At 30.8% G+C, this 13,065-nt stretch overlaps 1 protein-coding gene across 1 annotated transcript in view; it reads right to left on the bottom strand.

Annotated features, from left to right (window-relative positions):
* LOC141448960 (glycogen-binding subunit 76A-like) overlaps positions 1-13,065 on the bottom strand; it is a 23,567-nt gene extending 10,502 nt beyond the window's left edge. The window contains exon 1 of the mRNA XM_074117883.1: positions 12,269-13,065. The gene's annotated coding sequence lies outside the window, so the exon portion shown is untranslated. The remainder of the gene's footprint in view (positions 1-12,268) is intronic.

The raw sequence follows: 13,065 nt of genomic DNA, 5'->3' as shown, positions 1-13,065 counted from the left end.
TCTGTCTTTTAGATTTTGAAGCACTTTTTTTTACTTTTGTTTTAATGCGCATTACACTTAACGATGATAAATAAGGTACTATATCAAATTTCTGGAACGATTGTAATTTCTTTCCTGTGTTTTTTTTCAGCATAATCCCTAACTAAATAACAATAATTTTATAGATTATAAATAAATGTACGCTGTTCAGTTCATATTACTGAAAAGAAGATTTAACTGAAGCAATAAACATATTTAGATTTAATAAGCGAAATGTAACTATTTTCGAAGTTGACAATGAGTTCTTCATTTCCACTGTTTTGCTAATCAATTGAAAAAGTTTTATCTACTTGTAAACAGTATCCTACTTTTGCCAGGCTATTTGCAAATCTTGATTTCATTATTGTCTCCCTTCTAAACCTCAAAACCTTTCCAAAAAAAAAAGTCTACGGTCCTCTCATTGGAGTAATCTCCACGCGCTCTATGTACAATAGCGCAGGATAATCCTGAACTGGTCGCCTAAAACCTCTGACTGGGAAAAAATTTTGCATTACCTCTCAAGTAATTAATGAGCGTCTTTTATGTTCCAATAGCCCCACTCATAACATTGCTTTAGGACAGGAAATAAATATTTGTTAAGCTTAGTTTTGTCCAGATCTTTATTTAAGAAGAGAATTATGATGGAAAAATGTTTTAATAAAATAAAAAACACTAAAATTAAAATTAGATTACTTAAACTTTAGAAAACTAATGTAACTCTGAATAACTATAACTGTCAAAGTTGCTCAAAATCTTAAAAGTTAGGAATTCTGTTGAAGAATTAGTACTAGCTTACACTACCCATAAAGATCTAAAATTTGATATCGTCATCTCATTAGAAAGTTAAAAAAATTAATCATCATGAATTAAGCCGAAGTAATTCGTGGACAAAACACTCCGTTGTATAAAATTTAACACTTTGAACAGTCGAGCCGGAGTTACAGTAGGAGTCAGGAAAAAATATTTATATAATAATGGTTTATTTTAAAAATTAAAATCGGATCCCCATGAACTTGATCCGAGAGGAAATTGAAGAAAATCTGGTATTCTATTAAAATTAATATCAACTAATAACTGAAAATTCTTGGATTTACACAGAATCATGCCGTACATATAATTTTCAAAGTTTGATTTGATTCTATTACCTGTTCATTAACTAAGATGAGTCTTACGAAGTTAGAATGTGCAACTTAAACACCACGAGCCGTCATTGTGTTGATAATAATAGAACTAAAGAAGTAAAACCAAAACTTACGTCACCACTCCTAGCGACTTGAGGCCCAGAAATAAAACACATAATAAACATGTAAGGTGAACACCATTCCAGGATTTCGAGAAATTAGTACTGCGGTGAAAAGAAGAGGGCGCTAATAATCTTAATAGTTTTATGCACAACCCAATTTATTGTTTTGTTTAAATGCTTCTTCTTTTTTTACCTGATGTGTTTTTAGTTCAGTGATAGATTTTTGAAACATTAACTTCATGTGAGTTATGATTAGTTTTGGCTAGTAGCTGGTCGGTCAATGGAGTTATCGACTGTAACCTACTTACAAACTTCAAAATTTAGCACTATACTCGTAAGTAGCACTTCAAAATTTCCAGTCTATTTGCGTAACGCGTACATACCATAGTAATGATGGGCGAATCATGAGAAAAATATAATTTTTTGTTGTTTGTTTTAAATATATAAACATTAGATTAAAAACGAGGACGAGATAAGCTTTATTGCAATTTATTACAGTGATGTTACCCCCTAAGACGCCTGTTCTTAATAAAAAATCACATCGATGGAAAATATGTATAGGTATACACTGGGCCAAAAAAGTCTGTGAACACTAACCTAAATTTTATTACTTTTATTATTATCTTATTAGAAACTTCTTTTATTTTCAAATGAGATATACTATTCGATAGAGAGAAACCAGAGTTTTTCATTTTATATTCAATCTTTTATTTTTGTTCAGCAGGAATATCACAATTAAATGTTTAACAAAACAACACCCCAAACGAATGCAAAAAAAGTCTGTGAACAGCTGTATAAATATGTAAAAACATTAAGATAACAAACAGAAAAACGATTGAATAAAGTTTCAAAGTTCTCTATTGTATTGTAGAAACCACTACAGTCAGTTTTGTGAATAAATAATCTAATTAGTACATATTTAACCACTAATATGGAAGTTCCCAGACCAATTCGAGAACTTATTGTGACGTTGCGAAATGAAAGAAAAAGTATTCGAGAAATAGGGAAGATAGTTCAAAAAAACCCTTCAACGGTGCATAATATAATTAAAAAGTACGGAAATGTGATTAGTAGGCCACGCAGTGGACGGCCACCAAAACTTAATTCCTTTCATAAACTGCAAATTCTGAAGTCTGTTCGAGAAGAACCCAGGACAAGCGCTCAAAAAATCAGTCAAGAATTATCAAGTGGTTATGTGTAAGCGTAACACCACAGACAATTAGAAATAAATTACAAAAATACGATTATTGCGGTCGAGTCCCGAGGAAAAAACCTTTAATCAATAAAATAAATAGTAACCGCCGATTGGATTTCGCGAAAGAATATGTTTCTAAGCTTTCTAGTTTCTGGGAAACCGTAATCTTTTCAGATGAGTCGAAATTCAATGTATGTGGGTCTGATTGACGACAAAAAGTGTGGCGAAAAAGAAATGAAGCTATGAAAATGAAAAATATGAAGCCTACTTTTAAGCATGGGGGAGGCAACATTCTGGTGTGGGGTGCATGAGTGCTAAAGGAGTGGGCAAGTTAGATCTAATTAATGGTATGATGGACCAATATGTGTATGTGGATATATTAAGACGCAATTTAAAAGAAAATTCAAAAAAAATAGGGTTGGAGGGAACGTTTGTCTTCCAACAAGACAATGACCCGAAACATACCGCACTAAAAACTCGGGAATGGCTTTTAAATAATACACTCTGGCGTCTAAACACCCCTCCACAATTGCCAGACCTTAACCCAATAGAACATTTGTGGGATGAAATCAGCCGCGAAATAAATAAACGAGGAATAAGAAACCGTGAACAACTAAAAAACGCTATTTTAGAAGAGTGGGATAAAATTCCAACATTGACGACCACAAAATTATTAGGATCGATGAAAGCTCGCTTGTTGGAAGTGATTAGGAACATAGGAGGTCCTACAAGTTTTTAAAATTTATAATTCACGTACAATGTGTAAGAATGATTTATTTCTGCAAAGTGTTCACAGACTTTTTTTGCATTCGTTTGGGGTGTTGTTTTGTTAAACATTTAATTGTGATATTCCTGTTGAACAAAAATAAAAGATTGAATATAAAATGAAAAATTCTGGTTTCTCTCTATCGAATAGTATATTTCATTTGAAAATAAAAGAAGTTTCTAATAAGATAATAATAAAAGTAATAAAATTTAGGTTAGTGTTCACAGACTTTTTTGGCCCAGTGTATGTGTATATAATTTTGCACTGATTTTTCTTCTTCTTTTGTATCGTTTCTTTCTACTGGCTCATTTATCTTTCTAATATTCATTTTCCATTTTTGTTACTTCTTTTAAAGAGGATTTTTTTTTATGATATTAATCCTGAAACTTCTTGGACTTTTTATTTTAGAAAGTTTTCAAAAGTGCTAATTAAATGAAAACAGGAGTAATCCTAGAACGAATTTAAGCAACAACCAAACAAATCAATCTTACTTTTCGTTTATGAATTATTCGTCAGTAGGAAGGGAAATTCTAAGCTATTAGGAGATCTTCTGGGTCCTGTAGCAAGGAAAACAAAATAGCAATCGACCCCATGCATGAGCCACTTAAGAATCACAGCTGCCCAAACAAATTCAGGGAAAACAGCCTGAATTTCCTCTAACGTAAACCACTTCAGACAAAGATCCTAAATCTAGCCTTCTGAAGGAGGTGGTATATCGTATCACACGGTGTGTTCAATTAATAGTACCACCTTAAATAACGCAATTCTTTTTCGTTTTGATTTTCCCCGGACTTTTTACTTTTCACTTACTTCTAAAGACGTAAATCATTTACTGTTTGTTTTCATACAGAATGAATTTTAAAAATTACTGCTTTCACTTAAAAGTTTTTTGTTACAGTAAACCTTTATTAAAATTAACTAGCATTTAGTAAATTCCCAAATATTCAATAATTACAATAACAGAGGGTCTTGGAGAGCTTTAAGAACAGAGAATAGAATTCAGCTGCATCTCCTGTTATAGATTGTAAACGTCCTACTTTTTTTTTCTTTTTTTTTTTTGGCAACTTCCGCTAAAATTTTCTACTCGTGAACTTAAATTCATTTGATTAGAGTCCGTCCATTGATTTAAATAGTCTAAGACCCTATAATCTCAGCAACCAACGTTTATTTGTACTTATTTATTTCTGGGAAACCCATTGTGTGTATAAGCAAAAACAAACATAAAGCATAGGATTGACTAAAATAAACTGACATTAAGTTGACCAGATGTTTTTAGCAGATCTTGACTACACAATGATAAAGGAGTAAAGATTTCTTCATGAAAAGTTTTTAAGGTTATAAATATCTTAAAATCTATTTTAAAAAAAGTAATCAAAAGTGATAAGATAAGAATGAAAGTAGAACTCTGTATAAATATCACCATTAACCTTTAGCTTTGCGATATTAACGACAAATTAACCTAGATTTTCTTCGCCAATTATAGATATTTTTCAATTTTTTAAATGAATAAAAAAAAGAATAATTAATAAGAATGGAAAATAATGAGGGCAGGATAGAATTGAAAGTGATTTTTTTAGTTGCATCAATATGTCTACTATTTCAAATTCATTGTTACATTTCAAATTAAGAGGACTAGTTATCGTTATTTCCGGTAGACCTCAATTTCCAAATTTTGGTACAACCCCTATACTTTCTCTTTTGAAAAAGAATTAAATGGAAGAGCAGTAAGAGAAAGCAACACTAAATTATTACAGAAGAAGCAATCGAAAAAAAACATACGTATTGTATATCAGGAAATAATGTTTAAAAGAAAAAAACCTTGATTAGTTATGTTAGTGCTTTATTTAAAATAGTCCCTTACAAGTTCAGTAGAGCAAGGTCAAATATAAAAACTGTAGTAACAATTACCTTTTCCATCGTCGCACATTCAATCTTCGTGAAGGTGAACACGAGAAAGAAGGGCACGGTGATACGTTATAAACAGTGAATAAAATAAATGAAACAAAGTATATTTGTACTAACAACAACTTCTGCCAACAATTAAATGTCACTGGGGTATTCTTAGTTAAAGAATTAGGATTGCAGTAACTCTCTATTAGAATAAAATAATTTTGAAAGCAATACTGATTTTATGATCTCCCATTTCTCTAAATAAATCCAATTAAGGAAGTAGGACTTACAATGCGATATTCGTAAAGGAGAGCCCGAAATATTTACCGCTTCCTAAGAATGTCCTAAATATTTTCTCAAAGAAATGATTCCATTCGATCGCAAATGTGAACAAAATATTTCAAAAAAAAAAAGAAAACTCGCTAGGACTTCAATTGCCAGCAGAAAAGATCCATTCGAAAGAATCTATAACCAGAAGAACGTATTAATCACGATAATCTCAAAAAAACTGTACAATTTTGGTTATTATTTATTTACGGATTTCTTTTAAAACGTATTATATTTAAAAATCAAGGTTTACAATTTTCATAGTAAATATTTTGTCCAGGGCAATATATTTTTTGGAGTTTCTAAGAGATCCGCAACTAGAGCTTTTCTCTATATTAACAAATAATAAATCAAGTTTGAAGAATTTATGACATTTTATTGCTGCATTAATTGTAGAAGATTTTCAAGAGTGAGTTTTACTTAAGAATTGTTTACTTCTTTACAAGCCATAAGAGTAGTTCTTCAGCAGGAAGAGGAAGCATTTTTACAGAACACCATTTTCAACAGGGGCGCTTTCTGTGTGTGTGTTTTAAGGTCGCCTAAATTGAAACAAAAAAATGTTTTTAGCGAATCCTCTCTTTATGCGCACAAAAAATACGCAAATAAAATATCTAGAAAGGTTAAACTGGTTTTATTTTTAAATTAACTGTCTCTTTCGACTGAAAAAATTGTCAATTGAAACTACGATATGATTTCTTTTTTTATGACGTCCAATGAGCTGTAAAGAGGCGCCAAGGATACTTTTATTGCTATTATTGTAATCGTTAACTCGTTCTTTTTTAACTTTTTATTATTTCAAAACATACCCAGGCAGCCAAAGGCAAGGAATCGACTGATACGAATGTAGAAAAGATTATAGAGCGATGCTCGAATGTCGAGAGCTGTTAAAGAACGCTGGTACGAGAGTAATTGTTGAAATTCACATGAGCCATGGGGTACGTGGGCAAATAGTGTCTATTTTGCCCGTTGGTCCCCTCCTCGCCAATGAAATTGGGGAGAAGTAGATAGAAATCCATGTAATCAGAAATAACTGGATAATTTCGAATTACTGCAAATACTAGTAAACTTAGGGGTGAATAAAATAGGAGAAATGGAGGTTCAGTCTCTCACGATGGCCAAGATGGTTTGGTATTTCACAGGATTTTTGGATCCCAGTGAAATTCATAATAACTTTCTGAAAAACTTTCTTTTTGCTACAATCTACGGATTGCAAATTATCAGTGAAAATATTAAATGATAATGTGAGTCTTATAATGGTACAAAAGTGAATGATAAAAGAACGTTAAAAAAAAAAATCTGATGCAATGTACACATGTCTTCTTTTTCATACCACAATTTTCAAGATTATAAATTGAACGGAACACATTTACAGTTGTAATCTCGTGCTCTCGTAGAAATGTCAGTTTAGAGGGACGCCTACCCTCTGCCAGAACTGCATAAAAACCAATTGTCTTGGAAAAAAGTATTTCTAATAAACGTTCATGTAGGCATAGTATTCACGAAGTGGAGAGATCTTAGATCCCATTTTGTAAAAAATTTCAAAATGTCTGGAGTGAACCCTTACACAATTTTCACTTACTGCATTATCGAGGTGCTAACGCAGAATTTAAAAAATATTCAATTCTTTATACCTTTAATAATAATAATTGTCTTTATTAATTAATATTTACATTTATCTTCATTAATGACATAAAATTAAAAAATTACTTACAATATAAAATAAATAAATAAATACCTACTTAGAATGCTTATTCTATTTTTAACTAAAGACTTAACTCTTGGTCTCCTTTATACCTTTATCTAGATTGCAAAACTGCATATTGCACGAAATGATTCTTTTAATCTACTGACACGAATTTTTCTTGAAAAATTATTCAAATTAAAGTGATTTATCATCTAGATATGAGGCTTAAAGAAAATCTCAGAAAAGTGAAAATTTATTGAGTAAAGCTTACGATTTTCCATTTTTTTTTGTTAACTCAGAATTTATAATATATAGAACCTTGGACCGTACGTACTAGACTGAAATGGTTCTCTAGATGGTACACCAACCATTTCTCTCTCCCACAAGGTCTCTTAATCGAATATAAATTTGGAAAAACAGTTTCAAATGAATATAGCAGAAGTAACTTGAGTAATGACGTATTTACAATGTTTCAAATAAACGTAGCAGAACTATCTTGAATGAATATAAAGCTTCAAAAAACTTGGAAAATCTATTTAATAAAATGATACTTTTGGTTGAAGGATTCGCCTGTTCGAGATATGAGGTTTCACCTTCCTGAGGTATTTGTTACCATTCAGAGATAGAAAGGAGATCTAAGAACCAATTTTCTTTAAATCTGTGGACCTTAAAACGGACCTTTTTTACTGTGAAAACTCAATATAAAAAAGAAAAACCCTATTTAAGCACATAATTTGGAAACATTTTAGTATGGGGAAACTCAGTACTCTGATAAAGGCACTAATTTAATTCCTAAGCAACAAGTATTTCTGTTTGAAGGTACAAGAAAGTTATTAGTTAGGAAGTTAAAACATTCCTCCAGAGATACTCTTAATGTGACTAACACTGGCACTTCAGTAAACCCTGGACCTAAAAATCTATTGCACAGTAGCAGAAAAGACATCTGCTCAGGCTATTTTAAAGACGCGTGTATAGGAACACATGAAATACTCGTATTATTATTTTCAATCAGCCCTTGCCGTCAAAAATTCAACACATCTTAGCCTCATTAATGTTCTGAATAAGGTATATTTTTAAGAGAATATGGCTGGTAACTGATGAGCACAAGGTGTTTACAGTGATTTCTCTTTTCTCTCTTTTATTGAATCTCAGTGAACATAATTATTTTGGATTTAGGATAAAGCAAGGATAGGTTCCTTACCAATGGTAGTCGTCAAGGTTACGAGGGGACAGCTTAACACTAAAAGAAATGTAAGTAAATATAATAACGGGTTAACTGGCTGAACAAATACCAGGCAGACTAAACAACGCGTATTTATTTACAATAATTTATTAAAGAGCGCCCACACCAGTAATTTGCTCCTAAGTATCCCGCATGAATTAATATCTCGCCAATCTTTTGTTTAATTTAAATACCTGTATCCTATTTGATAATGTTTTTAATGAACTTGAGTTAAAAACACACAAGTCTAAAAGGATGTGGAATTAAAAAAAGAATATAAGTCCATGAATAAGATTCTTTCTATTAGAGGACTCAAAAGAACACCACAGAACAAATAGTTCAAACATCTTAGAATTAGGAAATAATGAATGAAGCAAATGTGAACGTGCGCTAAAAAAAAAACTCGTTAAAATCCGTCTACTGAGCTAATATCGCGAACAGTCCAGTCATAATAATGTTCCATTTGTTTTGTTTTTTTCAAGGACAAAAAACAAATGATTCGAAGATATCGAAACAGTTTCATCAACACGAATATGAAAAAAATAACTATAAACCACCTATATGACCCCTCACCGTTTCTATAAAACAGTGTGACCATAGAATTAATATTAGATAGCATATTTAAATATGTAATTTAGATAAAACAGATATGTTCATTTTAATGTTAAAAACACACATGGTATTACATATATCAACATATTTCAAGGAGATATTTATTATTTTAGAAACAGTTCTTCAGGAATAATCTTTATTTTATTTCATAGCAATACTTCAATCAGTGATCAATGTCAAAATGCCTTCATAAATTGTTGTAAAAGACATTACCATACTGTTTAAAAAGAGTACAACTTGGAGCCTCTAGAATGGTGTGTAGCATTAGTACTTCATAATGTATTAGATTGGGACTTTTATCTTCTGGACAAAACTAACTTAGTTGATCAAATTGATCCCATATTTTGAAGGCTAAACTTCAGGTTACATTACTTCGGAGAAAAAAAAAAGTAATCGTCTATTTCTTCTTCAGGCGGAGCTTAACTTCCCCAACCAACTACCAATTAGGTGTTGTGGACGGTGGCGGAAGCTCATACTTTACTATAAACAATTTTTTCTAACAAATAAAAAGTAGTCATACATTTCCTTACAGTAGGCGAGATTCGAGCTGGGGATCTTCCTCTTACAAAACCAAGCTCTTGACCACTAGACCAACAAAATCTCAACAAAATTGAACAATACCGTATTTCTTTGAACACGGTAAGTTGGCAACACATTAAACACTCCATTATAAGACTCAGAAATATACATTATACTCTCCTCCCCACAATTTCCTTTAATAAGATTAATCTGGACAAATGTTTCAAATGAAATTAGTAGACCAACATGAATACACTGTTCAAAGAGAAACGTTAGATCCATTTTCAAACCAAAAAAAAGAAGCTAAATCTTAGATAAGTTATTAATTCTGATTGGTAGATTGATTTCGCTTAGTTACAGTCGCCTGAAAGGACTCAATTGGTCGCTTTTAAGATATTTTGTTCAAAGTACGCAACGCACACAAATCTTCTAAAAAAATAAACTATTTTTTCGAATGAAAGGCCTGAAACCGAATGAACTAAAAAATAAATTATGATAGCAATTCATTCCTGGCCGCACTTAAAAGCGTAATGTGACAAATTGACAGCAATCAAGGCCTACCTCACTAAGTTTAACTAAACAAAGAACCTTAATTCACGGCAATATATAGCTCAATGGGGAAACAACTGCGAAATATAAACTTAAAGGCTGGGTGTATTGGATCATAATAAGGTACACAATTCATTTTTCCATTTTTTGAAAAGACATCTTACGTCGAGTGTTAAGGGATGAACGAACAAAGTAAATGCAAACATTGTTAAGGGAGTTGTGGATCATCTTACGGATATAGCGTTGTAAATGGGAACTTTGTATTTCCAACAATTAAAAGAAGAGATGACATGAGAATAAATAATATGCAGTTAAAATATTAATTTAAGATTTACAATTTTTTTTTATGAGAGTTTGGACAGTTGAAAAGAAAATAAACATTATATTTTAGAACATTTTATTTCATGCTTTACAGTATATTCTGTTTTCTCTACAGAGTAACAGATTTTTATTATTTTGTATTTAAAATCGAATGCATCCCATATTCTGCTATAAATTTGTTAATCTAGATAATGTTAGCGATAGATTTGGAGTTTAAAGAAAAAATAACTATAGAACCTCAGCAATGATAGGAAATCTTGAAAGTTTCACTCCAGATTTGTTTTCTCGTATTTTTGGCAAGAGTATTTTAAGGTTATCAGTCGGCTTACTAGATTTATGAAATACTACAATTCATGGCTTATGATGCCTACAGCAACATCGTTTCTCCATTTTTTCAGAAAACTACCTAGATCGAAGGCAATCGTTTCTGAAGCTACCTAGTTAAAAACGAGAGATGACCTTATCAAAAATTATATAAATTTGGATCAGGCAAAGATATTGAAGATAACGAAATTGATTTCTCCGCGGCAAAATTAGTAGTTAAGGTAAGAGAAATTCTAGATTTTCATAATTTTTTTTTAAATCAGAAACTTAATATTAACCAGTTTGGTCCCTCCAGAATTTTGAATGAACAGAAAAATATAGAATTTTAATGTCTTTACAACTGTAAAAAAGTTTTATTTTATAATTTACGTCACATTATGAGATATAAAACTCATAAGTGCTTGAGTCATAAAATAAAACTATGGAATTATGATTATTTCGAGCAAATAACTTATATATTTGCTTCCTTTTGGATACAGCCAAAATAAACTGAATAAAAGTTTGAAAATAAAATTATTTCTAGCAGCTAGCTACTAAAATAGCTTATACTTTGCATTATTGATACTTATTTAAAAGTTAAAAAGACAGGCATGAGAAAGAGAATATATGTATATTTTTTTGTTAATGTTTAATGAAGAGTGAAGAGATTTCATTTTTAAAGGTTTAGTCACTACACATTTTTTTAGTAGGTATTCATAAAAATTATTGATAAATTTGAAGATATTCATAATTTATTAATTATTAAATAAAATAAAAATTGGTTGAAACGTACTTGTTAATCTCCTAACTCGAGATATCGTTAATTTCAAATTAAAAAACCTTTCTCCTTAGCCTAACAATAAATGCATTATTTATTGATCAACTAAACAATAACTAGTAAGAATAGTAAAAATAAATCCCTACTGTACAAATAACGGGATACTAATCAACAAGAAATCCTGATAAAATAAAGTCAATACCATCCCTTATACAACTGTCCTACCGGACAGTTTTCGTAATTTAAAAGATTTATGATAAATTTATTTATCAGATATACATGAAATTTCAGGGGAAAATCCCAGGTTAAATACAATATTTATTAACATTCTATTTAACAGGGATTAACAAATATAATTAAGTTAATTACGAATTGTTTCAGTCATAAAGTTTCTTGTTTCCTACTTATATTATAAATATTATTAATATACTATATTTAAACTAAGAAATAAGATGATATCCCTCCAATGAATCTCTCACAAAAGTAGTTTTTTATCACTTCACTTGATTTTAGCAAGAAAGGGAGACCGGCGAGTTAATGATTAGCTAGGGAATAGCTGAGGAGAATGAACGTCTGGTGATAGCTGAGGAGAAAAATTGTCTGGTAACTTCTTTCCAATGAGTGACACTATTCCAAGCGCATTTTTATTAGTAACAATTAGTTTTTTAAAAGAAAACTTGGCTTTTTGCCATAAACATGGCTATGATTTTTACGGAGTGAATTCTCTATAGAATACTCTACAATATTATAAAGAAATACAATATTATGAAGTAAAAAAATATCAAACTTATTCATAAACAATTTTAGAAATCCCCTATAACTTATTTTAAATTTAATTTACCTTTTTTATTTTGTTTGATGTCTTAAAAAGTAGACAACTGCGAGGTAATCTTTCTTTAATGTTGGTGAGAGGCAATTTTGTATTTTATTTTGGGAGTACAAAAGATATAACTAAAACATGTAACATTTGTTAAACACTAGGATTACAGTATCTAACTTATTGCACTCGACTCGACTACCGGGATGTACCAACACTTACTAAATACGAATCCACTACAACTCACTTCTTGACTTCTCTAGGTTCAGTGCATGGACACAATTCTCCTACTCGCATTCAAAAGCTCCCCACTTTATTTTTAAAAGTTCCAACAGCCCAGTGCTGCTATCATTCGTCTTATTACTAATTTTAAAATTGTAAACTAAGATAGTGCCTATAAATAGTACAGACAATAAATTCAGGTCTTAAGGATAACAAAAAAAAAGAGTATTTAAAATTTGGAGAATTAATAAAATAATCTTTTAAGAAAAGCTTTGTAATTTTCAAAAAGAAGAAACGATTATTGCTAATTTCAATCATAATTTTTGTCTTATTTTTTGCCAAGCTTTCGTCCTGGGGTATAGGTCATCTTCGGGGCTTATGCTTATTAACAATTATAATATTTTTTACATTGTTTACTTCAAAGATTAGTGTGTCTTCTATCCTGTTCTGTTATTTTTTAAAAAAAAGAAGACTGAAATTGGCAATAATCTTTCTTCCTTCTTTCTGAAATTAATGAATCAGTTCACCAAAAACGATGAACAATATTCTATTGGTCGACGACGCTTCCACAGTTCGCCTTGCTGCAATCTCAGTACTTC

This window comes from Rhodnius prolixus, unplaced genomic scaffold (genome assembly GCF_049639745.1).
Source record: "Rhodnius prolixus isolate KJV_2025 unplaced genomic scaffold, Rpr scaffold_1, whole genome shotgun sequence".
NCBI lineage: Eukaryota > Metazoa > Arthropoda > Insecta > Hemiptera > Reduviidae > Rhodnius > Rhodnius prolixus.
The sequence above is the reverse complement of the archived record's forward strand: the minus strand, read 5'-3'. Positions and strand labels throughout refer to the sequence as shown.